This window comes from Somniosus microcephalus, chromosome 13, assembly GCF_052327205.1.
Source record: "Somniosus microcephalus isolate GS21.2 chromosome 13, FLI_Smic_1.0, whole genome shotgun sequence".
Lineage (NCBI taxonomy): Eukaryota > Metazoa > Chordata > Chondrichthyes > Squaliformes > Somniosidae > Somniosus > Somniosus microcephalus.
The window spans coordinates 10,804,281-10,818,879 of NC_140999.1; positions in this window are offsets into that span (position 1 = coordinate 10,804,281).

The window sequence follows — 14,599 nt, forward strand, 5'->3', positions numbered from 1 at the left end:
TATTTTTATGCTTGTAGTGGACCATTTGGCTTCAACACTTTTTAAAGAATTGTTAGTGACCATGTCGCCAGGGGCCAATACCCTCTTCCTAATGGATTTTATAATGTGCAGGTCTTGCTGTTCCATTCCTATAGGTAATACACTGCAAATACTTAAATGTTTTATCCAGAGGCCTTTTTTTAATGCAGGAATGTTGACTAAATAATGGAGATGTGGATGAGCGAATTTGTAAAAGTGCGTGCTGTGGAAACAAGTGCCCAAGTCACAAAGCAGGGACCGGTTTTCCACAAGTACAACAGCAAGTTGGAGGAGAAATCTCAATTCTGGATCGGCTTTGCTACCGATTTTGGGCATTTTGCACTCCTGTGGTCAGTTTTTACAGCTCCGTAATAGCTTGTACCTCACACTGAGTTTTATCACTTTTGGCACCAGCCTCTTTCATCTGCAGTAATTGCCAATTTTCCTTTTGTAGGAGCCCCAGGGCAGCGTTGGTTTCAGTATTGGCAGGGGAGATGCCTGGCTGATTGCTGAAGGCAGGATTGGGAGTGTCTGAAAGGAGGCAGGAATGAACAGGAGACAAATTGAAGGGGGCGGAATTACTAAAGCGAATAGATAAATTAAAAATGGCACTTTATGAAGAGTATCAACTATTAATGCTATCCTGTGTTTGCAGCAAACGTTGAAAGTAAGTGGAAAAATTACTTGAAGTGATATGTTGCAAAGAGCATAAAGGATACCTGAGTGATGACAAAGCTGTGATCTCCGGGGTTTTGGCTAAGAAAGCTAAGGTTGCTCAATTTGTAATGAGCTATCTGACCACCGATTAGATTACTGTCTTGTAAACACTTTTTATAACATACAATTTTGACGGTTTTCTTGGTCAGTATTGGGTTTTTTCTCATGACAACAGCAAGGTCCCATTTTGCTTCAGCTGACGTACATGGTGCAAAGCTGACTACCTCATTTAAGTATTTGAGTTCATATTAAATTTCTAGTGTGTGTGTATATATACAGTACATACATGCATCTATGGGTAGATGTGACGTTTTGTGAACCATTCCTCGTTTTAGCCTCTTGAGGGAGCTGTTTGTATGTCGAATGGTACAAGTTATTTTCTTTCTGTACTACATTTAGGTCTGGTTTCAATGTTTTCACTTTTTGGCTTGTCCCACGTGTTGCATCAGACTCTCCTGAGTACATTGTGCAGATATACATGTAGCGCCAGTCAGTTTCCTAAAATTAAATGGTTTGTCCCTCAAGCTCCCCCCCCCCCCCCCCCCTTTACCTATACTGCAGGGTCTGGTATCTGCTGAGCTGACCACCCTCAGTATCTCACCCACAGGCCCATTCCTTACGGGTGAGTCTAAATAGTTGAATTTGTAACAATTAAAGATTTTTTGGTTTGGTTTTTAAATACTGACATCGGTAGTGGGGAAAATGCTAGAGTCCATCATAAAAGATGTAATAGCAGAGCACTTCGAAAACAGTGACAGGATCGGACAAAGTCAACATGGATTTACAAAGGGTAAATTGTGCTTGACTAATCTACTGGAATTTTGAGGATGTAACTGGTAAAATAGATAAGAGAGAACCAGTGGATGTGGTGTATTTGGACTTTCAGAAGGCTTTCGATAAGGTCCCGCATAAGAGATTAGCGTGTAAAGTTAAGGAACATGGGATTGGTGGCAAGGTACTGACTTGGATAGAGAACTGGTTGGCAGACAGAAAGCAAAGAGTTGGAATAAACGGGTCTTTTTCCGAGTGGCAGGCAGTGACTAGTGGGGTACCGCAGGGATCGATCCTTGGACCCCAGCTATTCACAATATATATTAATGATGATCTAGACAAGGGAACTAGATGTAACATCTCCAAATTTGCAGACGACACAAAGCTGGGTGGGCGTGTGTGCTGTGAGGAGGATGCCGAGAAACTCCAGGATGATTTGGACAGGTTGGGTGATTGGGCAGAAGCATGGCAGATGCAATATAATGTGGACAAATGTGAGGTTATCCACTTTGGTAGCAAAAACAGAAAGGCAGATTATTATCTGAATGGCAATAGATTGGGAGAAGGTGAAATGCAATGAGACCTGGGTGTCCTTGTGCACCAGTCGCTGAAGGTAAGCATGCAGGTGCAGCAGGCGGTTAAGAAGACAAATGGTATGCTGACCTTCGTAGCAAGATGGTTTGAGTACAGGAACAAGGATGTCTTGCTGCAGTTGTACAGGGCCTTGGTGAGACCACACCTTGAGTATTGTGTGCAGTTTTGGTCGCCTTATCTGAGGAAGGATGTTCTTGCCATGGAAGGAGTTCAGCGAAGATTCACCAGGCTGATACCTGGGATGGCAGGAATGACGTATGAGGAGAGATTGGGTCGATTGGGCTTATACTCACTGGAGTTTAGAAGAATGAGAGGGGATCTCATTGAAACTTATAAAATTCTGACAGGACTGGACAGACTAGATGCAGGAAGAATGTTCCCGATGGTCAGGGAGTCCAGAACCAGAGGTCACAGTCTAAGGATAAGGGGTAGGCCATTTAGGACAGAAATGAGGAGGAATTTCTTCACCCAAATTTTTTTGAAAGTTGAAAAACATTAACACCTGCCGCTAATTTTATCAACTTTTAAAAATTAGCGCCCCAAACGGGGTGGTACCGAATTTCTCCCCCAAAGATTCTAAGAGCTAACATTTCTGAAGTGAAGCACTGAGATGTTTCAATATATCGAGCCTCCATATAAAAGTTTTAGATTCTAAAAAAATTATTTTAAACTACTAGATTCCACATTTTTCTCATTCTTATGAGAATGTAACTAATGTAGCTAATGTAACCCCACTATTTAAAAAAGGTGGTAGAGAGAAAACGGGGAATTATAGACTGGTGAGCCTGACATTGGTAGTGGGGAAACATAGAAACATAGAAGATAGGAGCAGGAGTAGGCCATTCGGCCCCTCGAGCCTGCTCCGCCATTTAATGAGATCATGGCTGATCATCCAAATTCAGTACCCTGTCCCTGCTTTCTCCCCATATCCCTTGATCCCTTTAGCCTTAAGAAATATATCGAACGGTGGTCTGTAGCTGAGTAATAAGCAATGTTCCCTTTAAGCTGTGCGGCTGCGCAGCACTCTTGAGGTTTTGTGCAGCCAGTGAGCCGGCCTTCAAATAGAAAAAATACACATGCGCAGAATTTTGAATGGCCCACGCAGCCCATTAAAGGGGCCATACAGGCCAAAAACTAATTAGAGAAGAATAGTAATAAGGGCCGAGAAGGAGCCAAGTTTGATCCCTCCGCCTGTACTGAGTTAGCCGATCTCCGAAGAGGCAGCAGCTTTGGTGCTGCAATTGGCTTCTGGCCTGAGATGGAAATGCTACCTGGGGCTCCAGCTCCTGCGTGCTCTTGCCCCTCCTTCTGGCATATTGGGAAAGGACATGATCAGATTAGGGTGTAATTGTGTTGGAATAGCCTGCTGGTATTTGTTGTCCAAGTTCTCACCTTGGGTATGTCACGAGTGGGCACCTAGTGCCCGTGCGGCTGTGCCTCAGCAAGACTTGGTGCTACAAGGAGGAAGGGAAGAGAGAAAACGGGCAGGAAAAGGAGGGGGGAATGATGCTGCCATCTTGGGATATTTCGGATAAATTTATCTGCAACCTCACTGTAGTGTATGTACCCGTCTACCTTTAAGGGAACTATTGAATGTAACCGTTCACCTTTAAGAGAACTACTTTAGGTGTGGCACTATTTGTTTGGCTTCTGTATACTGTAATACCGATAGTGACCACACCAGTATATAAGTGTTGTGGCCGGATTGCTGGGGCAGATTCGCCCGGACCTTCGAATAGTAAAGACCTGTTTGTTTGTTACTTCTGAAGTCTGTGTATTTATTAACTGCACAACCCACAGACTTTACAGTGGCGACGAGTCCGATCGTACCCTGCGGCAAGACTACCAAAGCAAGAAGAGCGTCAAAGAGAGGCAACCGCCCTCGTCGTGCTGCTGGAAGAAAACACGAGGCTGCAGCAGGAGAAAGGTGGAAGACTTTAGCAACAAAAGCTTCCGTCTACAACAGGCACTGACTACCCTTCTACCACGGTGCGGAGTGAGCCGATTAGCTGGAAACAAGGCGGCCGCGGAGACTGTGAGTAGGGGAAGGTGTAGAGAATATCCGGAGGATAAGGGCTGTGCACTCGACCACGGTCGAGGGGGGAACGGAGCCGGTCAGAAAGTCGGGTCCAACGGCGTCGTGAGACAGTCGGACCTCGATCGGCGGGAAAACCGGGCAGCGACCGCAGCCACGAAGCGCTGAGACTGTAAGTAGGCGCAGGAAGAGAAACCCAGCCGCAGCCAGGGAGGGAAACACCGGTCTGCGAGAGGGCTGGGAGGCGAACAGGAACCGTGCGGGTGGGAGAGAGAGACTGCGCGAGAGCCAGTCCAGCGGCTGAGCTGTCCTCCACCAACGGGGTACCCAGAGCCGGTAGAACCGAACGTGCGGGAGAGGGAGCGACAGAGCCGGGTACGGAGAGAGAGACTGCGCGAGAGCCAGTCCAGCGGCTGAACTGTCCTCCGTTAACGGGGTGTACCCAGCGCCGGTAGAGCCGTGCGGGCGGGAGGAAAAGACAGAGCCGAGTAAGGGGAGCTGTGCGGAAGCCAGCCAGCGGCTGAACCTGTCCGCTGTGGGGGAAGCGTACCCCTTCCACCGGGAAGAAACGCGGGAAGCCGCCATTAGGCGGAGAAGACGCCAGAAGCGGGAAACCGCCATTGAAGTGGGCGGGGCGAGAAAGGAAGAGCGGGAAACCGCCATTTTCGCGGGAAAACCGCCATCTTAACTGACATACCGCCATTGAAGTGGGCGGGGAGAGAAGGAAAGAGCGGGAAACCGCCGATTTCGCGGGAAACCGCCATCTTAGAAACAAACAAATAAGTAAGAATACTTAAAGAAATACTGGTGCTGCTCCCAAGGGAAGAAAGATGCCTAAGCGAGGGAATATTAACGACTTTAATTCTGAAATAGAAGACTGGGCCACGTACGTGGAACGCATAGAGATCTATTGCGAAGCCAACAAAATAGAGGAAGACGACAAGGCTAAACTCGATGGGGGCAAAAACATACGGGCTCTTGAAGCATCTAATAGCACCAAATAAACCAGCGGATCAGACCTTCGAAGAGATTGTGGCTGTGCTGAAGGACCACTTGAACCCCACACTGTTGATGCTGGCTGAACGATTCAAATTCTACGCAAGAACGCAGAGGAAAGACGAAAGCAATGCGGAATACTTGGTCGAACTGCGTAGGCTAGCGAAATACTGCCAGTTCGGAGGGAATCTGACAGAAGCGCTGCGGGACAAGTTCGTATGCGGATTGTCCAAAGAAGGGACGCAGAAGCGACTACTGGAAGAGAACGACCTCACACTGGACAGGGCTGTCCTTATAGCTGCATCGCACGAAGCCGCAGCGAAAGGAACGGCAGAAATGCAACTAAAGGCGGCGGCACTCGGGGTGGACCAAATTACTTCAAGCACAACAAAATGCTACCGTTGTGGGAAGACAACGCATGACCAGAATCAATGCTGGTTTAAGAACCAAGAGTGTAGGAAATGTGGCAAACTGGGTCACATCGCGAAGGTATGCCGGTCCGGGAAAAAGACCAACAATCAAAGGAAGCCACCACAAGAAAAGTACAACAAGGTACACAAGGTGGCTGAGAAGAGTTCAGACGAACAGAATTCAGACTCGGACCCAAACAACCAGGAGCTGGGTAGTCTGAGAATCCACAATGTGGGTAAAGAAACGGATCTACAGACCATCTGGGTCATACTAAAAATAGCTGGAGTCCAAGTAAGAATGGAGCTGGACACTGGATCAGCTCTATCAGTCATCAACCGAAGGGACTACCACCGGCTATTCTCTCACATACCTTTGAGAAATACCAAGTTCGTATTACAGACATACACGGGGCATAACGTATACCCCGTGGGGAAAATAAGAGTCAAGGTGAGAGATAGGGGTAAAGAACACCCAAGAATGAACTTGTACGTATTACCTGAGGGAGGACCACCACTTCTAGGACGGGAGTGGATTAAGAAAATAGACATGGAATGGCATTACCTAAAAGCCATAATGAGGGAGGACTCGGTGCAAGCTATTAGCTCAGATTCTGAAATGGATGATGATAAGACCAAGTCGAATATGGAAGACAAGGCTAAAAGGGACTTGTCGACGATGGGGAAGAAAACGAAGACACGCAGAAGGACTTATGGTACCAAGAAGAATAAAGCTGCAGAGCAGAACTCCAGGTTGACAGAGAATTCTGAGCCTGTTCAAGCAAAGGATTCATCCACGACGGAAGAACACCGAGCTCGGACGCAAACTTATGTCAAAGTACGACAACAATTAGAACAGTTGAGTGACCGTCTCGTACAAGAGATGAAAAATATGGAAAAGTTCTGGGACAACGAATGGGAGAACCTGGAAAGACAACAGAGACAGCTAGCTCAAGCAGAGAGCGACCATAGAGCCATCGTGGTCAAATACCAATCACATTCCCCTGAGGCTGTTCAGGAACTAGAATATTTACAGAACGAACCAAAGGAAGAGGAATCTTCAGGAAGCCAGGATTTTATTCCAGTTCTTCTCTACGACTCCTTACAAGCAGAGTGTGAGAAGTTGAAAGAACAGTATGAACAGGCCCAGGCTACAATTCTGGAGGGGGTTAACTCGGCAGCCTCCGAAAAGCTAGTTTCAGTGGAAGTTCCATCCATAGATGAGAATTTAGAGGTGAAAAACGTGGCAGAGCATGAAAGACAGGATGTCCAAGAACTCATAAAAACATTGAAGGACACCCAAGACAAATATGAGGCGGCAATGACCGAGGTTCAACAACTTGAAGAACAGATTCAACTGGGAATCCTTTCAGTGGAAGAAAAGGAAACTGTAAGAAACTCCGAGACTGTAAGAATGGTCCCTGAACATGAACTAGAGAGCATCAGGGCGCAACTTTTCCAAGCGCTGAAAGCCAAAGTTCAAGAGGAACAGAAGGTGGAAGTATTGGAGGAAAAGGTGGATGAAATGGAGAAGACTCTGATCCACCGTGTTCCCAAGGAAGAGTTAACGGTCAGCCAACTCCTTCATATGCTGAAGGACAAGACTCTGCAAGGGGAACAATCTGAACACGAGCTTCAATCTTCAGGGGGAACGAGCTCGGAGCTCTCAAAAGTCACGGAGATAGCTGAGGTGGCAACACAAATTTTACAAGGATGCCAAAAGTACGTTGAATCACGTCAAGGTGAACAGAAGAATGTGGAAACCGTTACTTCAGTAGAAGGATTAAATAGCCTGATAACGCAATTCCCGATGGAAGGGAAGGTATTGAACTCACAAATGAGGTCCGTCGTGAAGGAATGGCAGATAACCCAGGAAGAGCGGGATGAATATGAATGCATGAGGAAGTCTTTTCAAGAAAGATGTCTAGGGAAGGAACCACTGTCAGCTAACGTCCAGACGGGTGAGGAGGAAGAAGAAGGCTCTCTCGCTGGCCTAACTCGGGACGAACCCGAATATTACCATGACCTGTTGAGTGACACTGAATATTACGAGGATGTGGTCTGCCCAGCTTGTGATGAAAACTCCCAAAGTGCTGAAATCCGGAGGAAGCACTTAAGGTCTAAGGAACATAGAGAGTTGGTGGCAGCCGAGAAAGGAGCTCCGAGAGTTTCAAAAAGGCAGAAAAGAAAAAGAAGAAGCAGAAGATAATAACTGTCTAAAATATTAGCACTTCTACCATCTCAGGCGGGACACTACGAAAGGAGCTAAATTAGTTGAAAAGCTGGAAAATGTCAAGACAGCCAGTTGGTTGTAAAAGTCCGCACTGCTGGTTCAACAGGACGAAAGTTCAAGCTGTTACGTCAAGAAAAAGGCTATGGAGGAGTCACGCTAGCCAGGTGAACCGGCTACACCAAAGAAATGTTCGGAACGAGTCAAGATCAGAGACTGAAGCTATGAACTGTTTCCGCAGAGACTGAACCTGTGAACTGTTCCCACCGAGATTATATCTGTAAATTGTTTTATATGACATTGACTCCACCGAGATTATATCTGTAATTTGTTTTATAGGAAGTTGAAGATATGTATGTTTAACGGGGACTCTAAGTAATAAGCTAAAAAGGGAGGATTGTAGTGTATGTACCCGTCTACCTTTAAGGGAACTATTGAATGTAACCGTTCACCTTTAAGAGAACTACTTTAGGTGTGGCACTATTTGTTTGGCTTCTGTATACTGTAATACCGATAGTGACCACACCAGTATATAAGTGTTGTGGCCGGATTGCTGGGGCAGATTCGCCCGGACCTTCGAATAGTAAAGACCTGTTTGTTTGTTACTTCTGAAGTCTGTGTATTTATTAACTGCACAACCCACAGACTTTACACTCACCAAGTTGGCCATTAAATAAAACTACAGCGTGAATCTTTCGGTTATGTTTTCCTAAAGAAAGAAAAAATATTTTCAAAAGTGTTCAGTATTTTCAGTACATCAACTTAAATATCCTTATTCTCTAATGAGTTATTAAAATTGTCTTGCAAGATGCATTCCTAAAGTGACAATGCCGCTTTAACTATTGGATCCCAGTTTTGAGTGGCAAAAATCTATTGTAAACCAAAGTTATATGATTAATGCAAAATCTTCAGAGAATAATCAAAATAGTGCTTATTTTGAACTTTTGGATACAATATGCTCAAGTTCCATATCCCCATTATTCTTATGATCGACATTCAATTTTGGTACATCTATTGAACAAATGTTTAACTTCAGCCTAGTTAATAGTGTAATTCCATTTTTAAGATCCAATTGTCCACCTTCTATCATATAATTAGAAGTTGGTTCAAGGCATCTCCAGGATGGACAGTCCTTGGACCAGTACAACCTGAGGCCATTTCCAGCCTGCCTTTTTAAAAATTCATTCATGGGATGTGGACGTTGCTGGCAAGGCCAGCATTTATTGCACATCCCTGGCCTGCCATCACATGGAGCGGTCAACTCCGTTGAATGCCTTATGTGCCTTAATTTGCTTGCCTGACTGCAGCCTTGACCAGGTTGAGATTGAGCCTTCTTTCCTTTCTCTACTCTTAAGCGAGGCTACTGTGACATCCATCTAGTATGTGGTGGGAGGGGGTTGTTAATAGAATCACAATGATACAGCACAGAAGGAGGCCATTCTGCCCATTGTCCCTGTGCCATCTCTTTGGTAGCGTTATCCAGTTAGCCCCACTCCCCTGCTCTTTTTCTCCATAACCCTGTAAATTTTTTCCCTTCAAGTATTTATCCAATTCCCTTTTGAATGTTGCTAGTGAATCTGCTTCTGCCACCCTTTCAGGCAATGCATTCCAGATCACAACTCGCTGCATAATTTTTTTTTCCTCATGTCGCTTCTGGTTCTTTACCTTAACCCAGATTTAAGGTAATTGGCAATCTGTGACTTCTGGTTACTGAACTTCTGCCACTTTAAACAGTTTCTCCTTATTTATTCAATCAAAACTGTTCATGATTTTGAACACCTCCTATCAAAGCTCCTCGTAATGTCCTCTGCTCTAAGGAGAACAACCCCAGCGTCTCCACTCTGTCCATATAACTGAAGTCCCTCATCCTTTTTTACCATTCTAGTAAATCTCTTCTGCACCCTCTGAGACCTTGACATCCTCCCTAAGGTGTAGTACCCAGAATTGACCACAATACTCCAGCTGAGGTCTAACCAGTGTTTTATAAAAGTTTAGCATAACCTCCTTGCTTTTGTACTCAATGGGCAGAATTTTGCCAGCGCTCAGAGTGCAGGTTTGGAGGCAGGTCCGCTGTCAAAATCGCAATGATTTACAATGGCTTGGGAACCCGCTGCAAATCCGCCTCCATGTAAGTTTTCAGAGTGTCGGGTCTGCGATTTCAGAACAGACCCGACGCCAAGTGGTGGGAGAGGCATTTAAGATACTTAACTGCTTGTTAAGTGCTTGTTTACTACAGTACTATTTTGCCAGCCTTTTTCTATTTTACCACATTTTTAACTGGGTTCACGTCCGGTAAGTAGGTCGGGTTCTCATGTCTCCCCATTGCTGTGAATAGGTGACAGCTGCAAAAGTGGTATAAAAGCTACTATTTCACAGCTGGTCACTTTCCAGTGTCAGAAGCTTGAGCCTTCATGACATGGAAGAAACTTTTGAGCTGTATGCAGTTTGGAAGTGTTTGGAGTAAACTCTCTATCCAGTGTCACCTTGGAGCAAGCTCTCTCACCATTGACAGATCGCTTCTGTCATCTCAACTTCAGCTGCCATCTATTCCAGCAACATTGATGCCCTTGAAGAAATCTCACCTTGAATCCTCTGAATCCCTCCACAATCAGTCCCAATACCAACATCACCAGGCACACCAACAGCAATACCAACCTTCTCTGCAATCACCCAATGCTATACAGGACACGGGGCCTGGGAGGCCAGCAATGGCATCACCATGACCACATTTACTTCACTTGATGTTGTGCATGATGTGCCAGGTTAACACCACCACCATAAAGCATTCCTACACTGACCAAGCCATTCCTTTCACACTCATCAACATTGCGGGGGTACCATTATGCCTCTCCATTCACTGCAACTCACGAAGACACTTCCAAAAGTGAGCACAGATCTGTACAATCATGCAAAGTGTTGAAAATAAAGATTTCAATGTTTGATAACATATTAACAGAAAATTTACATGAACTTTGCATAAAACACCCAAGTGCCTACCCTTGTGTGTTGTTGGTTGGCTTGGGCTGTTAAGTGGCAGCTAACATTCGCGCCACAGAAGTGCCAGGCAATGACTCTCCAACAAGCGAGAGTCTAACCACCGCCTTTTGACATTTAACAGCATTATCATTGCTGAATCCCCCACCATCAACATCCTGGGGGTCTCCATTGACCAGAAACTTAACTGGACCAGCCGCATAAATATTGTGGCAACAAGAGCAGGTCAGAGGCTGGGTATTCTGCAGCGAGTGTCCCACCTCCTGACTCCCCAAAGCCTTTCCACCATCTACAAGGCACAAGTAAGGAGTGTGAAGGAATACTCTCCACTTGCCTGGATGAGTACAGCTCCAACAACACTCAAGAAGCTCGACACCATCCAGGACAAAGCAGCCCGCTTGATTGTAAAAGGTTGGTTGCGCTCTTATATCTGTAATGGTTATTATAATTTTAATGGGTTATAATGATCCCAAACATGCCCTGAAAAAACACATCTTATATTTACTAGTCATACAGGGAGGCCTATCACGCCCAATTTGCCATCCATGTACATGATGGTAAACAGGCCCTGACAGGAAGTGGCCTTGTATAAGAAGTGTAAACTACAAGTGGGTGAAAATGCAGGCATTAAATGGCCGACCGTGTTATGTCACTTATCCAAATACCCTGTGAAATGTTAAGTTTTAAAGTAGATGAATCCAGCATCCCAATTGGCTCACTTGGTGACGGAACTCCAGTGTGGGCTTGGAACAGGCTGACTTCGAAAGCCCTGGGTTTGATCGCCAGTCTGTGGTGAGTTAGCAGATCTCGGGTGGGGTGGAAATACGAACACTATAATTAGCCTCAGTGTCCTGGGCTAGAGGGAGAAACGCAACACCTGATTGTCATCCAGTTCCCCTGTTGGCAAATGGGTGAGGACAAGAGCTGACTTGGTTTTGATACTCCTCCCATATTTGTATAGTCTAATGACACTCACTGTCCCAAGTTAACACATGATTAATGGCCCCTTGGATGAGGTATCAAAGGTTGGCACCCCATCCACCACCTTAAATATTCACTCCCTCCACCACCGGCATACCGTGGCTGCAGTGTTTACCATCTGCAAGATGCACTGCAGCAACTCGCCAAGGCTGCTTCTTCGGCAGTACCTCCCAAACCCGTGCACTCAACCACAAGGGCAGCAGGCGCATGGGAACACCTCAAAGTTCCCCTCCAAGTCGCACACCATCCTGACTTGGAAGTATATCACCGTTACTTCATCGTCGCTGGGTCAAAATTCTGGAACTCCCTCCCTAACAGCACTGTGGGAGCACCTTCACCACACGGACTGCAGTGGTTCAAGAAGGCGGCTCACCACCACCTTCTCCAGGGCAACTAGGGATGGGCAATAAATGCTGGCCTTGCCAGTGACGCCCACATCCCATGAACGAATTAAAAAAAAAAAAAACTGATTGCACTAGGATGAGTGTGAGGGGTGGCTAGTGAGATGGGGAAGTGATAATGTAGATAGAGAGGGATGGGTGGAGGTGCAAGGTAAGTTGGTGTGAGTAAGGATGTGCAGGAGGAGGGCAGGGAAGGCAGAGTTATGGGAATGTGATGAGTGGCACAGCAGGATGAGGTTGAGTGCAGCTTTGCAGTAATGTTTCGTGATCTACTGAGATCAATGAAAGGTTTGCGCCGCTGCAGCCAGGTCCTCCTGACGACATCCCTGCTTTTGCCCTCCTGTGCAATGTGCAACCAGGCTGCGTTGGTGTTCTGGGGAGGTCTCTTCCGCCCTTGGAAGGGAAGAGAACCTCCCCTGTGTGCTGTGACTCCCTCCATAAGCATATAAATGAAGTCATGCGAGAGCCTGGGTGCAGCCGTGCACCTTTGTTCAGTGTTTGCAGCACCTCAATGCTGCAGAACACTGACAGCACAACCGTCAAAATGAATGCGGCCGTGGTCCCTTTAAGGAAACCGGCTGATGACACATCATCAAATGACATCATCAGACCCGCTTCCTTTTAATTGGCCGGCAATCCCACAGGGCGGGCTTAACGAGCCCTATTAACGGAAAATCCTTTTTGCAGAGCGGCTGCAGCCGGGAACAGGACCAGAACCCGCCAGCCACCTCTTCCGCCACGATCCCGCCTCCGCTGGCGAAATCACGGCCTTTGTCTCTATTTATAAAGCCAGAGTTAAATATGCTTTTTTTTAAAAAAACAGCCTTCACAACTTGTCCTGCCATCTTGAAGATTTGTGTACTTGCACTCCCAGGCACCCCCTTTAAAATTGTACCATTTAGTTTATATTGCCTCACCTCATTCTTCCTACCAAAATGTATCACCACACACTTCTCTGCATTAAATTTAATCTGCTATGTGCCTGCCCATTTCACCAGTCTGTCTATGTCCTGAAGTTCTTGCTATCCTCATTGATTACTACATTTCCGAGTTTCATGTCATCTGCAAACTTTGAAATTATGCCCTGTATACCCAAGTCCAGGTAATCAATATATATCAAAAAGAGCAGTGGTCCTAATGTTGAACCCTGGGGAACAGCATTGTATACTTCCCACCAGTCTGAAAAGCAATCGTTCACCACTATTCTCTTTTTGTCCCTTAACCAATTTCATATCCATGCTGCCACTGTCCCTTTAATCCAATGGGCTTTAATTTTTCTAACCAGTCTATTATGTGGTACTTTATCAAACACCTTTTGAAAGTCCATATACACATCAATCGAACTACCATCATCAACCACCACCATATTATGTTTTGTAATATGGAATGATTGTCGGGTTTTCCAATATGGAATAAGTATGTTTTTTAAAAGAATCTTCTTTGTTACGTGGGTGCTCATAGTAATTTTGAAAACAAAATAAGCAGTTTGGTTGCTTTTAGTGAATAGTTGGAATTTTTTTTGAGTGAAAAATGTTTGTATGAAGAAATGATTTAAAGAGATAGTGAGAAAATAGTTGTACAGACATTTTAGCCAATTTTGAGCCAATCGGCATGCTTCACACTCTTTGGCATGTTGGGTACTGCCATGGCTTGTGGACACTTGCCCTATAGAAGGGCCAGATGTAAAACCTTTAATTCTATATGTACATATGAGAAGTTGCCTTGGCTGTAATATAGAGTGAAGCTGCTGAACTGAAAACTAACTGCATCTGATGCAAAGTAAACTTTTTAAAAAGTTCCTAAACAGTCTAATGGACTTGTAACCTTGGTAATGTTTGAATTTTGATAGAGACCTAACAGTCAAGCTAATTAAGTATGATGAATTTGGTCAGCACTTGACACTAATTGGGGTGGCCCAACAAGAAGAACTGACATTGGGGATTTCCACCACACTATCTATTTGTAAGAGAATATATTTCTCATTTTCCCCCAACAGTAATACCATTGGAACCTTGGAGTCAAGTTCTCATTTGTCCTACTTTTGAGGGTTGCCGAGTATTAAGGGAAGAGTAGAAATGAGAAGTTTTGTACCACAATAAACAAGGGATGGAAGAACAGAAGACAAGGTGCGAATGCATAAATCTATGAATCCTTGCCCTTTCATCCCTATTATCCTACATCCATCCCTGGTTGCCTTAAGATCTGTTAAGGGTCACCTCTGTTTTAATTAGCTCTGGAAGTCTCCAACCCAAACCACAACTGGTACTGTTCAGCAATTCTGTTCTGAGATGTACTGGAAGTATACGAGATGAAAATGCCTTGTGTGCTCAGGTTTAGGACAATTTGAATGCACCTTGCATTATCAATATTGCCCTGCAGGCCGCAGCTTGATATGTTTGTGTTTGTATATAAAGAAATGGCACATTACAGATTCCAGTTTCATAAAGAAATACAA